This window comes from Puma concolor, chromosome F2 (assembly GCF_028749965.1).
Source record: "Puma concolor isolate L17-30 chromosome F2, mPumCon1.1.hap2, whole genome shotgun sequence".
NCBI classification, from domain to species: Eukaryota; Metazoa; Chordata; class Mammalia; order Carnivora; family Felidae; genus Puma; species Puma concolor.
In genome coordinates, this window is record NC_141684.1 from 12,284,213 (window position 1) to 12,311,224 (window position 27,012).

Here is a 27,012-nt window from a genome sequence, read left to right on the forward strand (position 1 = left end):
CTTCGGCTCAGGTCATGATCTTGAGGTTTGTGGGTTCAAGCCCCACATTAGGCTCTGTGCTGACAATTCAGAGACTGCCTCGGATTCTGTGTCTCCCTTTCTCTCTCTCTGCCCCTCCCCTGCTTGTGCTCTCTCAAAAATAAACAAACGTTAAAAAATTATTTTAAAACACAGAAGGTTCTGCATTATCAGATGCTAAGATTTCCTCATATAGGAGCCCACACTTAATCTTCTGCTAACTATACTCATCTGTCACTTCTTAAAAACAGCAACAAAGTTAAGATGTGTACAGCATGTTGACTACAATTAATACTAATGTATTTTGTATTTGCAAGTTGCTAAGAGTGAATCTTAAAAGTTCTCATCACAAGAAAAATTTGTACTTTGTAAGGTGACAGATGTTAACTGGACTTCTTATGATCATTTTGCAATGTATAAAATATGGAGTCATTATGTTATACACCTGAAAAATATAAGATTACATGTGAAATATCAATTAAAAATAGATTAATTCTAAAATAAGCAACAAAGATGTTTTCCACCACATTTAGAACGAAAAGAATGAGTATAGGAATTCCAGGGGGAAAGTGGAATAAAAATATACATTAAATAGGTTCATGTTCTTTTGGGGTTTTAAACCAGGGCCTGTATTTTTGGGTTGTCTCGAGAATACCAGTAGCATTTTTGTTGAGGAATATTAGTGCAGCAAAAAAGCACGTGAACCAAATTTTAGGTCTTGGATCTTTTGCAATTATGACTTGGCCCATGTTGCCTTTATTTCCTCCTCTGACAAACGGGACAAAAATGGCCTCTGAATAGGATAGTTTTAAAAATTAAGATATTGTCTTAGTCTGCTCCTGCTGCTATAATACCATGAACGGTATAAATTATAAAGAATAGAAATCTCTCAAAGTTCGGGAGGGTAGCCACTCCACAATCCAGGTGCCAGCAAATTTGGTGTCTGGTGAGGACATACTTCCTGATTCACAGGTGATGCCCTCTCTGTGGGTCCTCAAGGGGGAGAAAGGGCAAGGGAGCTCTCCAGTGTCTCTTTCAAAAAAGTACAAATACCATTCATGAGAGCTCTACCGTCATGACCTAATTAGTTCCCAAAGGCCTCACCTCCTCATGCCACCACGTTGGATATTAAGTTTTCATGGTCCAGAGTGCTAACTATGACACCATGGAACCCCGTGTTGGATATCAGCTTTTCAGCTTATGGATTTGGCGGGGTGGGGGGGCACAAAAATTCAATCTATAGCAGATACCATATACTACAAAATCCTACTGTCAATAAGATATAAATATTTGCTACTTTCTCTAGTTATTCTCAGAACTGAGAGCAGTGAAAAAGAGAATTAGAAATGAGAATGAAAAGTCTTTTGCAAATGGCTATGGTTTTATACATTGATGATCAGTTCGTTTCTCTGCTGTACAAAGAAAGAATTCTATTGGTCATAACAGTTTTCTAAATTGCTCTTTATTTTGTATTTTCCCCTATAGCCAGGCACCAGACAGAGACATCTCTGATAACTTGCTCAGCTTTTAACAGTGGACTGAGTTCAAATCTCTTTGTACAGGTAATGGACTTCTAAATTCTTTGCATGTGTAAGCATTAGTATAGTGTATTGGGAACAAACCTGGATTTGAATCCTGTATTTTCTACTTACTAGCTGTGTTACCTCTAACAAGTTACTTTGTCAGTTATAAGTGCCTTTTCAGTTGAATGTGCGTGAATCACAACATTTAAGGAAACACTTAAAGAATCAGAACCTGAAAAAGGATGGGACCAGCATAGCTCCAGGAATCTGTTAGGAGCTACTGAACTTTGTTTTTTCAAGGCTCCAACACAGGCATCGTTAGTTCTCTTTCTCTAGCTCCGTATCAGTTAAGATTCAAAGTCTGAGGCCCAGCTTAGATCACTCAATATCCGCCCAATGTCACTCTGACAATCTCACTAAGACTTCCGCAAATGACAGAGGACGAGGTGACTCTGTGGAGAGAAAACTGCTTGATAGGGCTTGACCACTAAAAAAGGGACTCAACCAACCCAAGGGGACCTGGCAGAAAGAGGACTGGAATAATACGTAGCTTGACTTTACTCCTTTCTAGCCCTTTGTGTCTCTCACTAGTGCCTCCAACCAGCCAAAGCCAACTGGCAGCTCAATGGCAAGGGAGCCCATTGATACAATTTGTGTGACGTTAGCCTCTTCAATACGGTGGCGCCATAGACAAGGGTGGATGCTAGTATATAGAACATCTCTAAAATACTCATCGTATTGAATGCTTTCTTCCCTCTTATTTAGAAAAAAGGCCCATGACTTCTCTTATCCCAGATGGAAAAGTTACGCATATAAGCCCGGGTCAGGAAATTCCTAATAATTTGGAAGTGGCCAAAGACGTGAGTCGGCGGGTTTTCCTCTTCTTCCCTGGTGCAGCCTGCTCTCAGCAAGGCCAGACCCAGCTGTGGGGTACCCCCTCCTTGAGGAGCCTCATGGAGTCTGTGGGTGGTAGTTCCTCCTCTGTGGGTGGTTCTGCGCTCCTGCCAAGGCTGAAGGAATCCACTTCAAAAGATGCCACCACCACCACTGATAAATGGAATCAGAAGGGCACTGTTTCAGCTCAGACTGTTTCTAAGCACTTTCACCAGGCCCTGTTCTTGAGGGGTATTCCTCTTCTCGGCGGCCTTGGGTAATGAGGGGGGTGGGGGTCCCTACCAGGCAGCCATTTCTCTCAACTACCAACTTACCCTCAGTGTTAGAAAGGCAGGGGAGAGGAGGGGCTCAGCTGTGGCCTTTGTGTTCCCTCTTGTTTCCATGTGCTAAATAAGGTTGGAATACTTCGCAGTTTACTCTACAAGGGTAATCTCTTCATGCATTAAAAATAGACTAAGTTAGACTTACACGTCTCTTCCATGCTTTTCAAATGAATTTGATTGCTATGGTTCCCTGGCTTAGGAAAAGAGACGAAAATAGATTCTTGTAGGAAAGGAGTATTTTGTTTTTAGAAAGGCAGCGTTGAAATGGGGCTCCCAAACCTGGATATGGGGATCAGCTGACCTTGGTAAAGTCGTTCTCCTCTGTGGGCCTTCATTTCAACATTTGCAGTAAGATTTGTGTAGGTAAGAAAGATTGAAATATTCACTGTGACCCAATATACCTAGAAGAATGTCCCCTAGTAGATGTGCTGATAAGGAATTATACCTCTAGAAGGTATAATTTACCCCTTTCTCCTGTTCCCCAACCCCTGCCTCTTTTAGCCACCAATCCGTTCTCCGTATCTATGACTTACCTTTTGAATATCTTGACTTGTAGATTCCAAACGTTTATGTTTCCATTTTTCTTTATTATGAAAATACTAAGACATGAAAAGGCACAAAGAAAGAAGGATGAGATTGTTTTTATAAAGCACGGTTTTGCTTTTGATCTCTGTGCTGGAAAAGTAGTGCGCAGTAATATAAGGAAAACGTAGGATTTTGGACTTAGGCTCAAATCTCAAAGCTGCCACTGAGGTGCTGGTACTGAGGCCACTCAGCTACAAAAAATAATATTTACAGCCTAAGATGTAAAGGTGCCTTTTATTTAGAAGTACTTTGCACGTACTGGTCATTCGTTAATGGGGGCTCTCTATGTTCACGTTTGTTTACATTTGTCTAAAGCATAAGAGACTCTTAAAAACTGAGAACAAGCTTGAGGGTTGATGGGGGGTGGGAGGGAGGGGAGGTGATGGACATTGAAGAGGGCATCTTTTGGGATGAGCACTGGGTGTTGTATGGAAACCAATTTGACAATAAACTTCATATATTTTTACAAAAGCCACTAAAAGATCTTGGGGAGAACACTAGGCCGCACTCTCTTGATCTTAGTTGACTAGTAACCCTGCACTGGTTCTTTCTTCTCTAGGACAATATTAATATTGAATGTGCACCTTGATGAATGATAGGAGCATTGTGCAAACCACTTAGTTTCCACAAGGTGGTCTGAGAAATGTAGTAGCCATACCAGGATCTTCTAAAAAGTCAAGTTAAATGGATTCCTGTCCCACTTTTCCCTTGGAAATTTGTTTCCATCAGGAGGTGGAACTAAGTCAGCAAGGGGCTTCTAAGCCAACTTTGTGACAAGATTCCCTTCTCTTAGTGGACAGCATAGAGTACTGGTACCAGTGTAGACTCTAGATCCAGATAGTCCAAGTTCGACATTTGACTTTCTATCTCCTGACTTCAGACAACTGAAGTCTTCCTCAGTATCTTGACTTGAAAGGAAGGTCAATAATTGTACCAAATTTAAAGGTTTGTTTGGCCAATTCTATGTATCAATGTGTTTAAAGTACCTAGAACGGTACTTAACCACATAGTAAATGATACACAAATGTTAATAAAAGAGGTGGTCAGGTGGTAAAATCTCTGATTCAGGAAATTCCTAACAATTTGGAAGTGGCCAAAGGCATGAGGCAGTAGTTTTTTTCTCCTCTGTGTTTTTAATATAGAAACTTCATTATTCATGGGCTTAGCTGTCAGCTTCCTTACTATTAATTATTATTAATGAACCTAGATGTCACTGGGAGTCTCTCTGCCCATAGAGATATTAGTGGCTTTGGCTTAAAGCCCTAGGCTTCAATGATCAGGATAAATGTAGAGTCCTCTCCTTGACTTTGAATATGTCTGACATTGTCATAGGGACTGAAAATTATGGCTAAAGTGTATTTCTCTGTCATGTCAAAGGGAATCTGAAGGTAAATGTCCCCACGCAAGATTGTGACTATCCTGTAAAAGCAAGAACCTGGATTCCTTCTGTCATTCAGATCTACCTCATCACTTCATTCCCAAAGTCACTTTATCCTCCTACACAGCTGTTGCTGGAACTCCAGCCATCACATCCCAGTTGCAGGCCAGAAGGAAATTTTTTTAAATGTGAAGAAAAAAAATGACATTGACATTCATTTATTCTATTTTTAAGCAATCTCTACACCCAATGTGGGACTCAAACTTACAACCCTGAGATCAAGAGTGGCATGCTCTACCGACTGAACCAACCAGGGCCCCCATATTGACTCTCTTTAAAGGATCCTTGACAGAAATTCTAGAAAATAATTATGCCTTTGTCTCTGTGGCTAGAATGTAATCACTTGGCCTTACCTACCTACCAGAGAGGATCAACAATAGCCCTTTATTTATTTTTGGGACAGAGAGAGACAGAGCATGAACGGGGGAGAGGCAGAGAGAGAGGGAGACACAGAATCGGAAACAGGCTCCAGGCTCTGAGCCGTCAGCCCAGAGCCCGACGCGGGGCTCGAACTCACGGACCGCGAGATCGTGACCTGGCTGAAGTCGGACGCTTAACCGACTGCGCCACCCAGGCGCCCCAACAATAGCCCTTTAAATGAGTACACGACCAAGGGATAGACAGGAGTAGGTAAAATGACCCTCTTTGCCATATGGTTCCCTGTCCCTGTCCCCAAACATGCTCAGATCCATGTGCAGACCTAGGTATATACTCTGCCACTCACCAGCTTTAAGAAATCTATCCCATCGTATTTTCACAGTCTTTTTGAAAATCATCATGGAGTTAGAGGTGTAGGGATCACAGGTGAGTTATTTGGCTATTTAAGCTTATATCAGTGTCCCCAAAAACTCATTCTAAGACTTCTTTCTGTCCATCAAAAAACTGTTTTCGTGAAGCCAGAGCTCCAAACCTGTGACTTTTCCTGAAGCACACAGACCCCTGGAACATATAGTTTAGCTCCTGCCCCGTTTCCCCTCGGCTCTTTGAGGGACTCAAGTGATCAGCCAGGTAGTAAGCTGAGGAATGATAATAAGGATAGAAACCATCTGCCCAGTGCCCCAAGTACCGTTGTCTCTGTTACATAACTGTAACCTTGATAACTTATTGTGGAGACTGTCGTCATCTCATTACCACCACTGAGGGAATTCAGGCTCAAGAGATGTTAGTAAACTCCACAATTTTATTTAAACAGTGCTTAATTTTGGGTGAGTTATGTATCACTCATGTATGTGTTCATTTAATATTGCCACTATGTTTTCACGGAGGCTCAAGGAGAACATCAATGATTAAGTTGGTATTATAATCCTGGTCAAATAAGCTCCATGTTTTATATGATTTTCCATCTAATATTCGTCTCTAGTCTCGCCTTCTCCAGGGCACACAAACTCACTGCCTTCAACTTTCTGAAACCACAATAGCTTCGAGATCCCTTATTATAAAAGTCTCCTCTCAACACATTTTGGTTTGTTAATGCCATTCTTTTTTTTTTTTAAGTTTTGAGATACAGCATGAGTAGAGGAGAGGCAGAGAGAGGGAGACAGAGAATCTCAAGCAGGCTCCTCGCTGTCAGCACAGAGCCCGATGAGGGATGCAAACTCACGAAACCATGAGATCATGACCTGAGCCGAAACCCAAGAGTCAGACGCTTAACTGACTGAGCCACCCTGGTGCCCCACCAACACCATTCTCGAAATAAAACACTCAGACTTTAATTCCTAGTTGTGGGAAGTTCAGCAAAAATAAAACCAAAATAAGCCCTAATTCAGGACACCCCTACCCCCAACATGGGGCTCCAACTCACAACACTGATATCAAGAGGCACGTGCTTTACTAAGCCAGCCAGGTGTCCCTAATTCATGACGCTATTAAATATAGACAGTCAAAGAAGAAAACTAATTTTTAGAAAATAATTGTGTTACCATTGTGTTACTAGCACCAAGTGCTGAGTATCGAGTTTTTGAAAGACCTTGGGTCGGACAGTTAAGTAATATTTAGTGGAATGTTAGAATGTCTATAGAGATTGGAAAGGTGGTCATGTGGCATTGAGATCAGAGTTGCCTTTACTGCTCACATTTATGGAGCAGTTTCCAAGTATCAGCTACTGTGCAAGGTATAGGACTGGAGATATCTTTTTATTCTATTTAGTAATTATTATTTCTATAAAACACAAAGGGCATCTCAGGTTCAGAAGGTCAAATAGCCTAATTAGAAACTCTCAGATAGTAAAGTAGCAACAACAAGAATCAAATCCATGGTTCTGCTGACAAAACCCAAAGCAAATTACTGAATTTTGGACCATTTTCATTTCTGCCCAAGGCCCCAGTTCCTCATCTGTAAAATCAGCAGTTTGAATCACAGTGTCTATATAAGTGATGGTGTGCTGGAGTGGACTGTGAGAGCTGATGGTTTTATTTTCCACCAAAAGGCTGCTAGAACTGATACATGAATTCAGCAAAGTCGCAGGATACAAAATTAATGTACAGAAATCAGTTGCGTTCTTATATACTAATAATGACGCAACAGAAAGACAAACTGATCCCATTCACAACTGCACCAAGAATCATAAAATACCTAGGAATAAACCTAACCAAAGATGTAAAATATTTGTATGCTGAAAACTATAGAGAGCTTATGAAGGAAATTGAAGAAGATACAAAGAAATGGAAAAACATTCTGTGCTCATGGATTGGAAGAATAAATATTGTTAAAATGTCAATACTACCCAAAGCAATCTACACATTCAATGCAATCCCAATCAAAATTGCACCAGCATTCTTCTCGAAGCTAGAATAAGCAATCCTAAAATTTGTATGGAACCACAAAAGACACCGAATAGCCAAAGTAATATTGAAGAAGAAAACCAAAGCAGGAGGCATCACAATCCCAGACTTTAGCCTCTACTAAAAGCTGTAATCATCGAGACAGCATGGTATTGGCACAAAAACAGACACATAGACCAATGGAATCGAATAGAGACTCCAGAATTGGACCCACAAAAGTACGGCCAACTAATCTTTGACAAAGCAGGAAAGAATATCTAATGGAAGAAAGACAGTCTCTTTAACAAGTGGTGCTGGGAGAACTTGACAGCAACATACAGAAGAATGAAACTAGACCACTTTCTTACACCATTCACAAAAATAAACTCAAAATGGATAAAGGACCTGGATGTGAGACAGGAAACCATCAAAACCCTGGAGGAGAAAGGGAGAAACCTCTCTGACCCCAGTCGCAGCAGTTTCTTACTTGACACATCTCCAAAGGCAAGGGAATTAAAAGCAAAAATGAACTATTGGGACCTCATCAAGATAAAAAGCTTCTGCACTGTGAAGGAAACAATCAATAAAACTAAAAGGTAACTGACAGAATGGGAAAAGATATTTGCAAATGACGTATCAGACAAAGGGCTAGTATTCAAAATCTATAAAGAACTCACCAAACTCCACACCCGAAAAACAAATAATCCAGTGAAGAAGTGGGCAGAAAACATGAATAGACACTTCTCTAAAGAAGACACCCAGATAGCCAACAGGCATATGAAAAGGTGCTCAATGTCGCTCCTCATCAGGAAAATACAAATCAAAACCACACTGAGATACCACCTCACATTGGCCAGAGTGGCTAACATTAACAACTCAGGACACAAGAGATGTTGGAGAGGATATGGAGAAACGGAAACCCTCTTGCACTGTCGGTGGGAATGCAAACTGGGGCAGCCACTCTGGAAAACAGTGTGGAGGTTCCTCAAAAAATTAAAAATAGAACTACCCTACGAGCCGGCAATAGCACTGCTAGGAATATGCCCAAGGGATACAGGAGTTCTGATGCATAAGGGCACTTGTACCCCAGTGTTTATAGCAGCACTTTCAACAGCAGCCCAATTATGGAAAGAGCCTAAATGTCCATCAACTGATGAATGGATAAAGAAATTGTGGTTTATATACACAATGGAATACTACGTGGCAATGAGAAAGAATGAAATCTGGCCTTTTGTAGCCACGTGGATGGAACTGGAGAGTGTTCTGCTAAGTGAAATAAGTCATACAGAGAAAGACAGATACCATATGTTTTCACTCTTACATGGATCCTGAGAAAGTGTACAGAAGACCCTAGGGGAGGGGAAGGAAAAGAAAGTTACAGAGATGGAAGGAGGCAAACCATAAGAGACTTAAAAACTGAGAACAAAATGAGGGTTGATGGGGGGTGGGTGATGGGTATTGAGGAGGGCACCTGTTGGGATGAGCACTGGGTGTTGTATGGAAACCAATTTGACAATAAATTTCATATGAAAAAAATTTGTGAGCTAGTTTTAAACAGAACCATCATTGACAAACTAGATAAACTTCACATTTACATTAAACGTTTAAATGAACATTCATAACATTAAAATAAAACCTATTCAAAACTCATTTACTAATTTTTTTTTTTTTACTTCATTTGGCCTATCTGTGCTCTTGAGTCCATTTATATTGTGTATCTCTATGGGAGAAAGAGTGTACATTGCTGTGCTGCCATTATTTCCTTGCTTTCAGTTCAGCAAGGCCCTATTGGTGGCTTGGTACCTACCAGGCAAGAGTATTTACACAATGGAAATCAGCAAATGCTAAAAATCAAAGCTTGGTTTATAGTTTTGTTGGTTGTGTGGACTTATGAAATTGATAGAAAACAATTATATAAAGTAAAAAGTGTGTCATATCTATGGGTATTACATGTGAGTAGCACAAAAAAAAAATGACAAAATACTCCTCTAATATTTGAAAACTACTATACAATTCAGAAAAGTTACTCAACCTCATTAATAAACGAGAAGTGCCAACATGTCTCTGTTGTTTTATCTCATTAACAGAAAGGAAAAAATATCAACCGACATGTTCAGGAAAGAGGGTAGAGTAGGAGGATTCTGGGCTCACCTCATCCCATGGACTCACTGACATAATAGCTCTATAGCTCGTTCTGTCTCTCTTCTCTTTCTCTCTCTCTCTCTCTCTCTCTATATATATATATATCATGTACTATATATACAATGAACTCTGAAAATGACCTGAGGACTGGCAGAATGGTCTTTCCATGGTTAATCGTAGAAAGGCGGCCATATTAGAAAAGGGTAGGAGGGGCAGAGACATGGTTGGGAACCAAATTCCCAGTGAGACTAACCACAAACAGGAAGGACACCACCAGCATAGGAGGATTAGACCCCACACAAGGGACCCCTGACACTGGGGACCTAGGAAGATGAGTCCCCTTAACATCTGGCTTTGAAAACCAGTAGGGCTTAATGTCAGGAGCTTTTTAAAGTCAGCAGAACTCAGAGAGCCTGAGGGTCGATAGGAAACTGAGGCCCCACCCTTTAAGAGCCAGCCTAATAAATAACTCACCCTGAGACAAAGCACAGAAGCAGCAATTTGAAAAGAGCCTGTGGTATACATGAAAGAGATTTATTTGCTAATCTCAGAACATGTGCTGGAGGGGCAGGGATCTTCAGGAGATTTCTCTGGGAACCAAACTGTCGGCAAGTGTCATTTCTCTTCCCCCCACAACCCCAGCCTAGATGGGTGGACGCTTGTGGGAGCCCGTGCTAACACTCTCCATCTACCTTGCTAAAAAACTGCGTGCCCTGCCCTTGTGTTTCCCCCTGTGGACCTGCCCCCATCCAACCTGCCCACCTCATGAGACCTCCTTGAAAGTGGCTCCTGCCCCACGAGCAGCCCTATCACGGACTGGCACCACTCCGAAGTGACTCCTGCCCTGGGGAGTGAGGGAAATCACCGTACACACTAGCACCTGCAGTTTCAGTGGCCTGCCCCTTAGCTGGCTGCTCAGGGAGCAAGCCCCGACCATCGGTGCGCCTGCAGTTGTGGCCGAGAGGCTAATTGCAGACAGCTAGCCTGACTGCCAGCCCCACCTGCCAAAGAGCCTGTGGTGGCCTCAGGCCTCTCAACAGCGTGGGGATCAGCCCTGCCCAGTGCATCCACAGCAGGCGAAGCAGGCTCGGCAGCTGGTGGGGCTGAAGGCAAACGCAGCTCTGCCACAAGAGTGGGGTGCATGCAGCACCCCCAGACATGCTGGGATGTCTGGTTCTTGGTGATCAGGAGGGATTGTGCTGGAGGGCACCACAGAACCTCTTCTACGCAAGGCCGCTACTTTCAAGACCAGGAGACATAGCTGACCTGATACACAGAAACAGATTAGACAAAAAGGAGCCGGAGGTTCGGTCTTAAGTGTAGGATGAGACAAAATAAAAAGGCTAAGTGAAGAAACCAAGATAAGCAATATACCTGATGAATAATTCAAAGTCACGGTCATACACATGAAAAGATGCTGAACATTACTCATGATCAGGGAAATACAGATCAAAACCACATTGAGATACCACCTCACACCAGTCAGAGTGGCTAAAATGAACAAGTCGGGAAACAACAGATGCTGGCGAGGATATGGAGAAATGGGAGTCCTCTTGCACTGTTGGTGGGAATGCAAACTGGTGCAGCTGCTCTGGAAAACAGTGTGGAGGTTCCTCAAAAAATTAAGAGAACTACCCTATGACCCAGCAATAGCACTACTAGGGATTTATCCCAATGATATGGGAGTGCTGATTCATATGGGCACATGTACCCCAATGTTTATAGCAGCACCTTCAACAATAGCCAAATTATGGAAAGAACCTAAATATCCATCAACTGATGAATGGATAAAGAAGATGTAGTTTATATATTCAATGGAATACTACTTGGCAATGAAAAAGAATAATATCTTGCCATTTGCAGCAACGTGAATGGAACTGGAGGGCATTATGCCAAGTGAAATAAGTCAGTCAGAGAAAGATATCATGAGTTTCTCAAGTTCCACATATGAGTGAAAACATTACAGAAGACCATGGGGGAAGGGAATGGGAAAAATAGTTACAGAGAAGGAGGGAGGAAAATCATAAGAGACTCTTAAATACAGAGAACAAACTGAGGGTTGATTGCAGCAGGTGGGGGAAGGGGGGGAAATGGGTGATGGGCATTGAGGAGGGCACTTGTTGGCATGAACACTGGGTGTTTGTTGTATGGGAGTAATAAGTCAGAGGAATCTACCCCCAAAACCAAGAGCACACTATACACTGTGTGTTAGCCAACTTGACAATAAATTATATTAAAACACACACACACACACACACACACACACACAAAGTCATGGTCATAAAGATACTCACTGGACTTAAGAGTGAATGAACTCCATGAAAACTTCTACAAAGAGGTAGAAAAGATACACACACACACACACACACACACAGATGAATTTAATAACTGAAATTAAAAAAAAATACACGAGAGGGAATCAACAGATTAGGAGGCAGAAGATGGGATCAGCATTCCAGAAGATAGGGTAATGGAAAGCAACCAAGCTGAATGCCAAAAAGGAAAAAGAACAACGAAAATGAGAATTGGTTAAGGGAACTCTGTGACATCAATAAGTGTAAGAACATTCACATCATAGTGATCCCAGAAGGAGGAGAGACAGAAGGGGGTAGAAGATCTATTGGAAGAAATAATACCTGAAAACATTCCCCGTCTGTAGAAGGAAACAGACATCCAAGTCCAGGAAACACAGAGAGCCCCTAACAAGATTAACCCTTGGAGGTCACATAATAATAAAAGATACATAATAATAAAAATGGCAAAAGTAACAACAAAAAGAATGTTAAAAGCAGCAAGAGAAAGAAAAAGTTACCTAAAAGGGAAACTCTGTAAGGCTTTAGCCGATTTTTTTTTAAACAGAAACTTTGCAAGCCAGGGTCAGAAGCAGGATATTCACCATGCAGAAAGGAAAAAAACAAAACAAAAAAACAACTGAGAATACTCTACAAAGCAAGGTTATCATTCAGAATTGAAGAGATAAAGAATTTACCAAACAAAAGATAGGAGTTCACTGCCACTAAATCAGACAAGAAATGTTAAAGGGAATTCATTGTAAAGTAAAGGCCACACCTAGAAGAAAATTATGGGAAAAATTCATAGGTAAAATAAGCATTTAGTAAAGGTAATAGATTGATCACTTATAAAGCCAGTATGGAGGTTAAAACACCTAAGTAGTAAAATCAGCTATATCTACAAAAATCAGTCAAGGGTACTCAAAATAAAAAGTTGTAAACTATGACATCAAATACATAAAACATCAAGGAGGTAAAACTTTAGTACTTATACAATTTGTTTGACTTAAGCAAGCAGCAACTTAATATAGACTGCTATATACATAGGATGTTCTATATGAAACCAGTGGTAACCACACATCAATAACCTGTCATAGATATACAAGAAATAATAAGAAAGGAATCCAAGCATAAGACTAGAAGCCATCATACCACAAAGAAAGAAAGACAAAAAAGGAACAGAAGAACTATATAAACAACCAGAAAATAACTAACAAAATAACAGTAAGTACATACTTGTCAGTAATTAATTTAAATGTAAATGGACTAGGTGCTCCCATCAAAAGACATAGGGTGACTGAATGGATTAAAAAACAAGACCCATCTATATACCGCCTGCAAGAGACTCACTTCAGATCTAAAGACAAATATAGACAAAGTAAAGGGATGGAAAAACACATACCATGCAAATGGATGTGGGGGGAAAAAAAGCCAGGGTAGCAATACTTCTATCAGACAAAATGGACTTTAAAACAAAGACTATAGCATGAGACAAAGAAGGGTACTACATAGTAATAAAGGGATCAATCCAATAAGAGGATATAACAACTGTAATTATCTATATACCCAACGCAGGACCACCTAAATATATACGGCATGTACTAACAGACATAAAGGGAGAAATTGACAGTAAAGCAATAGCAGGGCACTTTAACACCCCATGTCCATCAGTGGATAGATCATCCAGCTTGAAAAATCAAGGAAACAGTGGCTTTGAATGACACATTAGACGAGATGGACCTAATAGATATATAAAGAGCATTATTCCAGACCCAGAAGAATATATATTCTTTTCAAGTGCATATGGGACATTCTCCAGGCTAGATTACATGTTAGGCCACACAAAAAAAAAGCCACAGTAAATTTGAGAAGACTGAAATCATACCAAGTGTCTTTTCTCACCACAACAGTATTAAACTAGGTATCAATTACAAGAAAAAAAAATCTGGAAAGAACACAAATACATGGAGGCTAAATAACATGCTACTAAGCAATAAATGGGTCCACTCAGAAATCATAAATAAAAAAATACCTAGAGACAAGTGAAAATGAAAACACATTGGTCCAAAATCTTGGGATACGGCAAAAGCAGTTTTAAGAGGGAAGTTTATAGCAATACAGGTATACCTCAACAAACAAAAAAATCTGAAAAAAAAAAAAAAGCTGACCTTACACCTAAGGGAGCTAGAAAGAGAAGAATACATTAGTTCTACCAAGCATTTAAAGAAGAGTTAATACCTATTCTCAAACTATTCAAAAAAATAGAAGTAGAAGGAAAGCTTCCAAAAACATTCTACAAAATTAGTATTACCCTGATACCAAAACCAGACAAACACTACAAAAACAAAATGAAAAAACTACATGTCAATATGCCTAATGAACATTGAGCAAAATCTTCAACAAAACATTAACAAAGTGAATTTAAAAATACATTTAAAAATTATTCACCACAATAAAGTGGGATTTATTTCAGGATATTAGCATTATTTAATATTATCAATCAACCTGATACATTATATTAACAAGCAAAAGGATAAGAACCATATGATCTTCTCAATAGATGTAGGAAAAGTATTTGACAAAATACAATGTCCATTCTTGATAAAAACTCAACAAAGGGAGTTTCAGAGAAAACATACATCAACATAATAAAGGCCACATATGAGAAGCCCACAGTTAACATCGTATTCAATGGTGAAAAACTGAAAGTCTTTCCTCTAAAGGTCAAGAAGAAGAAAGGATGCTTATGCTCACCACTTTACTTCAACATAGTACTAGAAGTCTTAGCTCCAGTAATGGGACAATAACAAGAAACAAAAGGCATCCAAATTGGCAAAAAGTAATACTATTACTATTTGTAAACAACTCCATTTGCAATTGCACCATAAATAAAATACCTAAGAATATCTTTAACCAAGGAAGTAAAAGACCTGTATTTTGAAAACTATAACAACATTGATAAAAGAAATTGAAGACAAAAATGGAAATATACTCCATACTCATGGATTAGAAGAATTAATATTATTAAGAAGTCCATACTACCCAAAGTAACCCACAGATTGAGCTAATCTCTATCAAAATTCCGAAAGCCTTTTCACAGAACTGGGATAAATAATCCTAAAATTTGTATGTGACCACAAAAGATCCTAAACAGTCAAAACAATCTTGAGAAAGAACAAAGCACAATCCCAGTATCACAATCCCAGATTTCATGATATAACACAAGGCTATAGTGATCAAAACAGTATGATATTAGCACAAGAATAGACACAGATTCATCGAACAGGATAAAGAAACCAGAAATAAACCCACACCTATATGGTCAATTAATCTTCAACAAAAGGAGGCAAGAATATACAACAGGAAAAAGACAGTCTTTTTTTTTTTTTTTTTTTAATTTTTTTTCAATGTTTATTTATTTTTGGGACAGAGAGAGACAGAGCATGAACGGGGGAGGGGCAGAGAGAGAGGGACAGTCTTTTCAATAAATGATGTTGGTAACACCACTTTCTTACACCATACACAAAAATAAACTCAAAATGGATTAAAAACCTAAATCTGAGACCTGAAACCATAGAACCCCTGAATGAAAACATAAGCAGTAATCTCTTGGACATCAGCCTTACCAACATACTTATGGATATTTTTCCTCAGGCAGCAGAAATGAAAGCAAAAACAATTAATTGTGACTACACCAAAATAAAGTTTTTGCACAGAAAAGGAAGCCATCAACAAAAAGGCAACCCAGTGAATAGAAGATATCTATAAATAATATAACTGATTAGCATATGTAAATATTAATATAACTGACAAGGGATTAATATCCAAAATATATAAAGAACTTCTACAACTCAACACCAAAAAAAAAAAAAAAAAAAAACCACACAAAAACAAACAAACAAAAAACTAATCTGTTTTAAAAAAAAATAGGCAGAGGACCAGAATACACATTTTTCCAAAGGAGACCTGTAGATGGCCAACAGACACATGGAAAGATGCTCAACATCACTAATCATCAGGGAAATGCAAATCAAAATGACAATGAGATAACACTTCACACCAGTCAGGGTAGCTAGTATCAAAAAGACAAGAAATAGGGGCACCTGGGTGGCTCAGTCAGTTATGCATCCAACTCTTGATTTCAATTCTGGTCATGATCTTATGGTTCAAGAGATCGAGCCCCGAGTCGGGCTCTGTGCTGACACTGTGGAACTTACTTGCAATTTTCTCTCTCTCTCTCTGCCTCTCCTCTGCTCATGCTCTCACTCAAAATAAATAAATAAACTTAAAAAAAAAACAAGTAATAACAAGTGTTGGAGAGGATGTATAAAAATGGGAACTCTCCTATGTTATTGGTGAGGATGTAAATTGGCGTAACCACTGTGGAAAACAGTATGGGTCTTCTTCAAACAGATAAAAATGATAACAACATATGATCCAGTTATTCCACTACTAGGTATTTACCCCCCAAAACCAAACACTCTAATTTGAAAAAAAATACAAGCACGTATAGTTTTATTGCAGCATTATTTACAATAGCTAAGATATGGAAGGAACCCAAGTGTCTATGAATAGACGAATGGATAAAGAAGTGGTATGTTGGGGCGCCTGGGTGGCGCAGTCGGTTAAGCGTCCGACTTCAGCCGGGTCACGATCTCGCGGTCCGGGAGTTCGAGCCCCGCGTCAGGCTCTGGGCTGATGGCTCAGAGCCTGGAGCCTGTTTCTGATTCTGTGTCTCCCTCTCTCTCTGCCCCTCCCCCATTCATGCTCTGTCTCTCTCTGTCCCAAAAATAAATAATCGTTGAAAAAAAAAAAAAGAAGTGGTATGTATACACAATGAAATATTACTCAGCCATAAAAAAGAATGAAACCTTGCCATTTGTGACAACATGGAGAATCTAGAAGGTTTTATGCTAAGTCAGAGAGAGACAAATATAAATACCGTATGATTTCACTTACATGTGGAATCTAAAAAAAAAAAAAATCCCAGACTCTTAAATACAGAGAAAAAATGGGTGGTTGCCAGATAGAAGACAAATAGAAGTACAGTATAGGTAATATAGTCAATAATATTATAATAAAGTTGAATGGTGACAGTGAATATACTTGGTGTGCTGAGCATGAAGTAATGTTAGAATTAATGTTTAGTGAGAATCAGTTGGCTATATGAAATTTATAATTAAAAAGACTTTTTAATTTGTGTATTGCTTTTCTTATAGCAATATGTTTAAATATAAATATATGTGTACACAGATACACATGTAAGACACTGGGGGTTGGTTGTTGAATGTCTACTAACACTTGGCTGCTTTGGGGTTTTTCTCATCTTCGATATTGTAGGAGCCTAACTAGGACCAGGTGGAGACCACAGGGCGCCAGGCACTATGAAGAACTGGTCCAATCGTTGCAGGTGTTTGCGGTTGGAACGGGCTGCCTCAAGAGGTGGTGAGGTCCTGTTGCTGCGCTGACACCAAGGCCACTCCACAGGGGAGAAGAGGGTGCAGATGATGTTGGATGTGCTTCCTTCTCAACCGGAAAGTTTCACACCCAATAGGGAAGAGGGAGTCAGAGTGAGAGGTGGGTATGGCACTCGTGAGGCAATGGCCGATGGCTCTTGCCTGCTTTCAAGCTCAGAACGTATCAGTCAAGAGTCTTATCAACTTATTGATATCCCTTAATCAATGGAAACTCCCTGGGTGGCCAGAGTCAGAATACATTGCTCCTTGAGTTAATCCCCTCCACTACGGTGTATGCTTCCTCAGTTGCTGTGCATTTTAGGTGTTTGCGTGGTAGCTTCTCATCTGAGAATTTATGCCTTCTGTGGCTGAGGCTTGTGCCTCGCCATAAATAAAAGAGTTGCTTAAGAAATTGTTTTTTCTCTAAATGTATTTTAAAGGAAATCAATATAAATCCAATTTGTCCTTTTTTTCTCCTGTTTTGGTTTCTCAAGCTCTAGAACCCCAGAGATGGTCAGAAAACCTTCCCTCATTGAATGCCCTCGGAGCCATCAACCCTCTCCACTGCCCAGTTGAGAATAACTTCATCAGTGGATAATATTCTGACATACGTCATCTGTGTATTATAAGGTTTAACTGGGATGGTTTTCTCAGAACTTCAAGACTGAGTTCAATTGAAGCAGATCAGTGAATATTTTTTTAAATTAACCTGGCATTAATACTGGTTTAACATCAGTGAAAAGCCAAGTAGAGGTTTTGAACGTAAGGAAGCTGGTTTCAGCCAAGTAACCTCTTTGATCCAGAATTGTACTAAACACATACACACTATCTGTTCTAATCTTCAACATTCTGCAAGAAGAAGAAACTGAGGCTAAGAGATTAAGATGGCTTGCCTGGTTGTGAACCAAATGCCTCACCTTGAAGGTGGCAGGACCACCATTTGAACCCCCCCATTCTAAATACCATTGTTTTTCGTATAAATCTTATTGCCTCTTTATAGAAGGCTTCTACTTGAAAACAGAGGTTTCCACATTAGTCTATAGGATAAACATCCTTCAACTGATGATTCCTAATTATCCACAGGAGGAGACTGTCATAGTGCCCAATGAGGGAGAAAAGAGCTATTTGAAAAATAATGTGGAGATTGCTCTGGCTGTTTTTGATGGACGCAAAGACATGAAAAATGGGAACCAAAAACAGAGGGGGGAAAAAAGCCCATTCTGAAGCTCCGAAGCCCCATGACCCAGGTGTACATCATACAGTCAGCTGTCAAGAAAGACTCCATTGGCCCACTCACAGGGGTTCTCCCACCATGTGGCCACAGTCCCCTTGCATATGACGGAATCCTCTGTGTTCTCTGAGGGTCTCCTTCCCCTCTGGTTCTTCTCATGCTTCGTCTCTCCAGAGAACCTGGCAGCCGGTTCTAGCCCTCAACGCCCTCATGCCGGCCCCTGTGGCTTCATTCCTGGAAACATGATTTTCTCCATTTATTCCCACCTGTTGTCTCTAGACTGTCAGTACCATGAGGGGATGACGAGGACGCTCTACTGAAATCACATGAATCAGAACCTCATGCAGCCCGCACAAGAACCTGAAAAAACTTCAGGCTTAACACCACTTGCCAGCATGGGGCAGTTCTCCACACCCTCAGAACGGCCTTATGTATAGCCTCCCACTGACTTCCCTCAAAGTAACCTTAGCTCTTAACATCTTGCAAAGTGATTTATGTGAGCCAATTACTAACTGGAGTATCCGGAAAACAGAAACTGAAAAAAAAAAAAAAAAGTGTTGTCTGAAGTTGAGAATAAAGATCCCAGAACTGCTGAGATGACTTTACACACACACACACACACACACACACACACACACACACACTCATTCCCTCTCTCCCCCTTCTCATTATCTCCCCCCCTCCCCTCCTCACTCCTCCCCTCCCTCACTCTTTTCTCTCTTCCACTGGCTCCTCTCTTCCTTCTCCTCTCTCTCTCCCATTCTCTCTCTCTCCCTCTCCCCTCCTCTCTCCCTCAGGAATTGTTAATGAAATAAACATATTTTGATCTAGTTAACAGTCTCAAAATAACCTTATATACATTGCTCTCATGTCAACCATAAAAGCATCCTAAACCTGTATTTTGGCAATACTCCACATGCACACGTTTCAGAACGTGTGCCCCAGGAATCCAGAAACCAGGGGCTATCTTCAGGAGAGTTGGCAACATTTGATTTATGCTTTGTGTTTATAAATGTCTAGGCAGCATAATTTTGAGTAATATTCAGAAAGTATGTACCTACCAAGCTGTAAAAAATGACTGCAAGTTAGCTGGTGAGTTTTCCTAGACTTCAAGTTGTTTTTTTTTTTTTTTTTTTTTTTTTAGAGACACACAAAAACATTGACATAGGAAAGAAAATCTTATAATTACACTTTGTTCTCCTCCTCGCGCATTTCAAAGCAACCATCCAAAGCTAGTGCTTTGTAACCTACAAACCAGGACTCTGCAACTAGCCCAACTATCAATTTATGTTCTTTTTTGGAAACAACTTGACTCATCTCCTAGTCCACTTTCCCTTTTCATTACTACAGGAGTGACTTAGAATAATGTTTGTCTAAACTGGGAGGCTGTTTTCTCATTACTCAACGCATAGCTTGTTTTCTTACCAGTCTATGGCATTCCATGGCAGGTACGGGGTATCTTCACAGGCCAGCCTGTCTGGAAAGGGCGGGATGGGATTACTACTGACTATGCTTTGCCCCTCCGTCTTCATAAAGTGGCCACATCCTTGATTTCCTTATTTGCCAATCTAGGAGAACGTTGCCTTCTCTGGGTGGATGCTAGGAGCAAATGAAATCGCTCTTGGCACTAATGATTACTAATCCTTTCCTTTTCTTAAAGGACCTTTCCTCTACCTCTTCACAGCCGTGACTTCTGTCAGAAAACACGGGACCTGCATGAGAAGGGCTTGTTCCCATCCCCGTGCCGATAATCAACGTCTGGGCCTGTTTCCTCAGTTGTGAATAAAGGGGCGTGTTAATGGATCTCTGAGCTATGACCCAGTGTGATTATCTTAGTATCGTTTGTGGGCTTATGTAGTCTAACTTTTGATAATTTTCTATGTACCAAACACTGATCTAAACAATTTACAAATGTTTTGTTTCACATAAATCTATTTAAGGTAATATTTTCAATTTTAAGAATTCAGGTATTATCCCCACTGGCAGGTGAGGTGATGCACGCACTCAGTGAGCACCCAGTTTTCCTGAGGTTTCACAGCTATTAAGGGGGAAACCAATCAGATTTTAGACTACAAGTCTTTTTTTTTTTTTTTTAACATTTATTCGTTTTTGAAATACAGAGCATGCCCAAGCAGGGGTGGGGCAGAGAGAGAGAGGGAGACACAGAATCCAAAGCGGGCTCCAGGCTCCAAGCTGTCAGCACAGAGCCCGACACAGGGCTCGAACTCAAGAATCACGAGATCATGACCTGAGCCGAAGCTGGACACTTAACCGACTGAGCCACCCAGGCCCCCAAGACTACAAGGTTTAATTAAAATCTTCCTCTGTCACCTATGCAAACCACTGAAGTGGCTTCTTGGGCCCCATCGTTACCAGCATCAGTTGTCCGGACTCAGTGGCGTCGACCACCGAGCACCAACCCTACGGCCATTAAAGTCCTTTCTATGGTCACTATGTGGACCACGTCCTGGTCCATGCTCACTCACTTCAGGCACTGATTTCCTGCTCTTCTTCCCTTCCTCTTTATTCCCGTCTGTTGGTTCTCTTTTCCCCCCTTGACAAAAACTTAGAGTCTGTTGTGTCCCAGGATTGAGGATTCAAAAAAGGTAAGAGATTATTGCCAGTCTGAGACATCACACAATGCAACTGAGTGTGAGGACAAAGATACAGATTTACACAGAAAAAGTATAATGTCCTACATCATATTCCCTTGAAAGAAGGAACGAGGGTCGTGGATAGGGGAGAGAGGGGCTGAGAGAGGGAGTCAGAACATGCCCTGAGAGAGCTACACAGCCAAGCAGGGGCAGAGAGAGAGAGGAGACAGGGTGGACAGAGCCTATAACTCTCCCTGGGGAGCCTTGGGGAAGTTTTCACAGCGGTGTTTGTATTTGAGATGAATCTTGAGGAAGAGTAGAAGTTTGGTGTGAAAATAGAAGACATTACAGGCAAAGATGAAGGAAATAGCCCTGTTTTGCCTCAGTAATGGAACATTCCATGGGACTGGCTTCAGGGAAGCAGGGATGGAAGTTTGAATGGGTGCCTTGTAGGCAGCACCCAAAGGGTTTGTGTCAATATTTAAGATATTGAGATCTTACCTAGTAGTAGGGAGACACTGGGGGAGGGGTTGACTCATGATCAGATTGACCTCAGGGGCGCTCTGGAGGAGACACTGGAGTAAATGGGAAAGAGCTGAAAACAGAAGGTTTTGTTAAGAAAGGACGTGGGTGTGAGCCATGGGTGAGATGTGGACGGTGAGGAAGGGGCAGATGGAGATTGGCTGATACAGAACAGGCGGGACTGAGTGACAGAGAAGGAAAGGGGGGATGTGGCACCAGGATTTCAAAGTCAGAGAAGACAGACTCGTCACTCCCGCTATTTTCTTTGTCAGCCTCTGACACGAGGCTCATCCAACCTAACCACATCCCTCCCTGACTTCTTGCCACCTGCCCTCAGGAAACTTGGAAGGCAGTGGCCCCAGTGGCCAATAGAAGCCCTGAGTCAGCAGATCTATCCCAGTCACCTCCTTGCCTGCAGCCCCTTCCCAGGGGTCCTCCAGCCCAAATAGCTGCGGGCCGAGCTACTGGGCTCTGGGCTTACACCTCCTCATCCTCCATTTCAGCCCCCACCAGCTTTAGAAATGATCCCCTCTTGGGGCGCCTGGGTGGCTCAGTCAGATGAGCATCCGACCGGCTCAGGTCACGATCTCACGGTTCGTGGGTTCGAGCCCCGCATCAGGCTCTGTGCTGACTGCTGGCTCAGAGCCTGGAGCCTGCTTCAGATTCTGTGTCTCCTCCTCTCTCTGTCCCTCCCCCGCTCACGCTTTGTCTTACTCTGTTTCTCAAAAACAAATAAATGTAAAAAAATAAAATAAAAAAGAAATGTCCCCTTCTCTGTTCCACAAATCCCAACCACAGGTAGGCAGACTCTCCTTCCCAAATCACTGTCTTCTGTGAAATGGAAACGGAGAGATACTTGCTTCGGATTATGCTGAAGTCAGAGCACCCTCCTACTTTCGGAAGCTAAAGCTAAAATGGAGAAGCATTCATTCATTCACAAACATACTCATTGAGCTGGCAGCCTGCCAGATGGATAAAATAGAAACATTGCCGCCAGGAATTCAGGGATGAGCCAAGTCCCTGCTGTCACGGGATGCACACTCTGGTGTCAGAGAGGCAGATCGAGACAGGTGGGCATGTCCCACAACAACGGCAGGTGATTGACGGGACTGTTCAGGACACGGTGTTGGGGAATACGTAGGCAGGGATGGACCTGCTTGAAATAGATTCCTTAAGGAAGCCCTCTCTGAGGAAGTGATATTTAAGACAGAAAGACAAATGAGAAAGTAGCCACAACATGCAAAAACATAGGTCTAAAATGCTATATAAATGATAAAGTGCAAGTCAATATTGACCAGGAATAAAGGCAAACACAGAGCCACTCTTTCCATACCCCTACAGAATGCCAGCCAGGAAGTCATGGGATCTGGAGGTGTTTTGTTTTTGTCATGCTCATGTGAAAGGGACCCTCCAGTTTTAAGAAACTCACATTCATCTTGCGTATAAAGACACGAATGGGCCTACGAGAGACACGCTATCTCAGGGGTTGGCAAAAACTTTCACGAAGAGGAAGATAAATTATCTTAGGCTGTGTGGGCCATACGCTCTCTGTTGTAGCTACCCAATCCACCAGAAGAGCCTGGAAGCCACAGACAATGTATAAATGAGTGAGCGCTCCTCTGTTCGGCCATTTTATTTATGGATGCTAAAAACAACACTTTTCACAGGTCACAAAATATTTATTTTTGCAGACATGTGAAACCCTAAAATCTTTTCTTCATTCATGGGCTTACAAACACGGGCAGTGGGCTGTATTTGGTTCTTGGGACCTGGTCTGGCCATCCCTGCTCTGCAGCAAGGTGGCTGAGAGAGCAAACTCTTGAGCAGACTGCCTCGGTTCGTTTCCAGATGACTCCATCTGCCAGGGGTGCACTCACACGTCCAGGCCAAAGAAAATTTACTTTGATCCTGTTTTGTTCTCTTCTCTTTCTGTCCCTCTTTTCTTAGTCAAACTTCTTAGAACAATAATCTATACTCCCTCCCCGGGGCAAACTGTGTTTTACAAAAACGACTTCGACATACTTCCAGCCTCTGATGCTCTTCCAGAATCATGTCCCACCCTTAACCCCTCTAAGAGGTGGTATTGAGGTTCCCTCCCCTTAAAACTGGGCAGGCCTTTGTGAGTACTCCAGCTAACTGAGCCCTACAGAAGAGATGCTCGAAGACTCAGGAGCTGGGTCGTAAAAGGCAAGACAGCTTCTGCCTGCCTTTCAGGGTGCACGTGCCTACGGACCCTAGAGCTGCCACATAAAGAAGGGTGTGATGACTGTTACTCCCTTTTAGAGGCTTTCGTTGGATTTCTCCGCAGGGGATCTGGTCCTAGGCAAAGAAAGAACGCAGCGCGTGTACATGATGTGCCTGGAGTATAAGGCGTACGGGGCCGAGAATTGGGAGCTTTGGCCAGTGATACGTGCAGATGGCATTTCCTGGAAGGCTTTAATGATGCGGTGGATGAGCTTGGAATGGATCTGGAGAGTATCCAGATCCAGGTGGCCCCTGGAGAGATTTGAGGCCTAAGAGTAGAATGGACAGGTTTCTCTCTCAGGGGAACTACTCTAGTTGTAACAGAAGAAGCCGTGATGAGACCCCTGGCTGGAAGCCTGCGACATGGTCTGGGTGATGCGGAGGAGGGCAGTGCCAATGGCCGTGGACAGAGAGAGTGGAGAGATTCCTGAGACCACCCCGCAAGGAGAGCGCTGTCCGCCCAGCTGATGGACAGACGTCACAACAACGCATATTCTCGTACCTTCTACTACAGTCTTGTCAGAATAGATCCCTCTCTCACATGGCTACGCCTCCTCGCCTGCTCTCTCTTTCACGATTTTTCTTTTTTGCCTGGTCAATATGCAACACGGTTCCCACATGGGTGGTTCCTCTCCCTTCTCTTCAGCAGACACTGGGAAACCGTTCCTTGAAAGCAAGATGCCACAGATAAGCTCACAGCTGGCCGAATACTGGTGAAAGGGTTCCTCTGTGCCCCCCGCCCCGTGAAACACCTGCCTCTGTCGGCCACAGACCGGTCCCCTGAAAAATACCCTGGGAACCCTGTCCCAGAGCCCCCTCCCAGCTGTTATCTTCACACAATCACTGTGCTCTGGGTTTTTAATCTGGGAGATTAAATCTATACATGCCTGAGTGGAAAGATCACATCCTTGTAATGTTTCACCTATAAAATTTCTCAGCTGCCTTCGTTTAACCTGTTGTATTTATGGCCCAACTGTAATTTAGGAGAATACTCAGAAAATGCCAATTTCAAAGGGCCGCTCTCTCAAATTGCCACTCAGCAAGGCTTTCTGCAGGAGTGTAGTGAACTGTGGTAAAACTGATCATTTCAGTCAATTAGATTTTTAGGCCAGTCACTTTTTACTGTTTTGAAAGAGAGCAAGAGAGCATTTGAAAGCCAGAATCAATCAATTACAGTCTAAATGTAGAACAAGGAGGAAGATACACAAGAAACCATATGTATACTTTTTTTTTTTTTATAGGGATGAACCTTGTAGAGGTCACTTGAGTTCTATTATAGAATGTTCATTTTGCATAAAGTAGAAGTTACCACTTTAAAAGACATGCCTACCCAGACCCTTTGGATAGAAATTGGGGTCAAAGAATGAAAAGGCTGACAGGGAGAATGCAAGTGCCTTAGCTGGGGAAGAAGGGGCTTGCCGAGATGAGCATACAAGCAGAATGATCAGGTAGGCTTTTCTTGTAAAGACCATAGCAACCTTTGACTCAAAGTTCTAACACAGTTAAAATTGTAACAGGTCGAAGGCCACAAGTTCAGAAAACATATAGATCTTTTGTGATAGTTCATTTCCTTTATTTAACCCAAGACTGGATTATGAGGTCTAGAGATTCTAGAAAGTCAAAGATTATGGTCCTTCCTTAGGCAACTGAAAATAAAAACATCACTAACAGTAGAGCAGGATTAAAGAACATAAAATAAATCTTCTCCTAATAGACCCTTCACAATTTCAAATTCAAAAATATTTGAAAATACCTTCTTATGTTAAGAAAAGCCTCCTGGGGTGGGGAGGGGCGCCTGGGTGGCTCAGTCTGTTAAACATCTGACTTTGGCTCGGGTCACGATCTCGTGGTTCATGAGCTCCAGCCCCTCGTTGGACTCTGTGCTAACAGCTCAGGGCCTGGAACCTGCTTTGTATTCTGTGTCTCCCCCTCTCTCTCTGCCCCTCCCCTGTTCACTGTCTCTCTCAAAAATGAATAAACTTTAAAAAAATTAGAAAGAAAAGAAAAGGTTCCTAGGGATGGTAACAAGAGAAACTTTGACATCTGTTATCAGATTCCCCTTTGAGACATGATTTAAAGGACACCTTTTCCACACAGCCATCTGTGACTGCTTCAGACCATTACAAGCAATCACTTTATGCCCTTGACTTTCCATTCCAATTGTTTCCACCATTTACTTAGTGCCCCCTCTTACACACCAACACGTTTTGCAGGATCTAGAGAAGGAGCACCAGGTTTCCACCAGCAAGTCTGGATTCCGTTCCTTGTGTCACCATCTGGACCCAAGCACAGTTGGGTAAGGATATCAGCTAGCAGAACTTTGGGAAAACAGAATCCACACTAGGGAGATAAACAGAGGTGATTGACTAGGAAGAAATGGAGAGAGCAGTTAAGAGGAAAGAGGAGACGGTTGGACATCTAAAGAGTAGCCAACAGCAGGAAGCCACTTGGCAAGAAGGGACTTGGAGGGAACACAGGGAGAAGGTATAGCAGAGCACAGAAGATGACCACTCAGGCAGGAGCTACCATGTGGGAGATCGGACCAGAGATTGGCAGGGACCATCTGGAAAGGATTTGGAACCAACTTCAGACGAGATGTAGCCACTGTCAGAGATCCTGCCTGGAATTCTCTGGCTCCTTCCCTCTTCCACTTTCCGTTTTGCCACCAGTGCCATCCAATGGCCCAGTCTACCTGGGAGCCAACTGACAAGGGTACCTCAGAAATCTAGTCCCAGTGTTACACAGCACGGGGTGGTCAGGGGATGGAGAGGGCAACATGCAGACCATTGGCATGGTTAAGTGATTCATCTTCTGAACAGCTGCCCCCCCCCATCAAATCTTTTTTTTTTTTTTTTTTTTTTTCAGTTTATTTATTTGAGAGAGAGAGGGAAAGAGAGAGTATCCCAAGCAGGCTCTGCACCATCAGTGCAGAAGCCGATGCGGGGTTCAAACCCACGAACTGTGAGATCATGATCTGAGCTGAGGTCAAGAG

The 27,012-nt window shown here is 41.9% G+C and overlaps 1 long non-coding RNA gene across 3 annotated transcripts in view; it reads left to right on the forward strand.

The window, feature by feature from the left end:
• LOC147571833 (uncharacterized) overlaps positions 1 to 20,463 on the forward strand; it is a 179,033-nt gene extending 158,570 nt beyond the window's left edge. For all 3 annotated transcript variants that reach the window (XR_015246656.1, XR_015246658.1, XR_015246657.1), the window contains exons 3-5: positions 1,504 to 1,580; positions 17,314 to 17,550; positions 17,924 to 20,463. This is a non-coding gene — a long non-coding RNA (uncharacterized LOC147571833). The remainder of the gene's footprint in view (positions 1 to 1,503; positions 1,581 to 17,313; positions 17,551 to 17,923) is intronic.
• Positions 20,464 to 27,012: the final 6,549 nt, after the last annotated feature.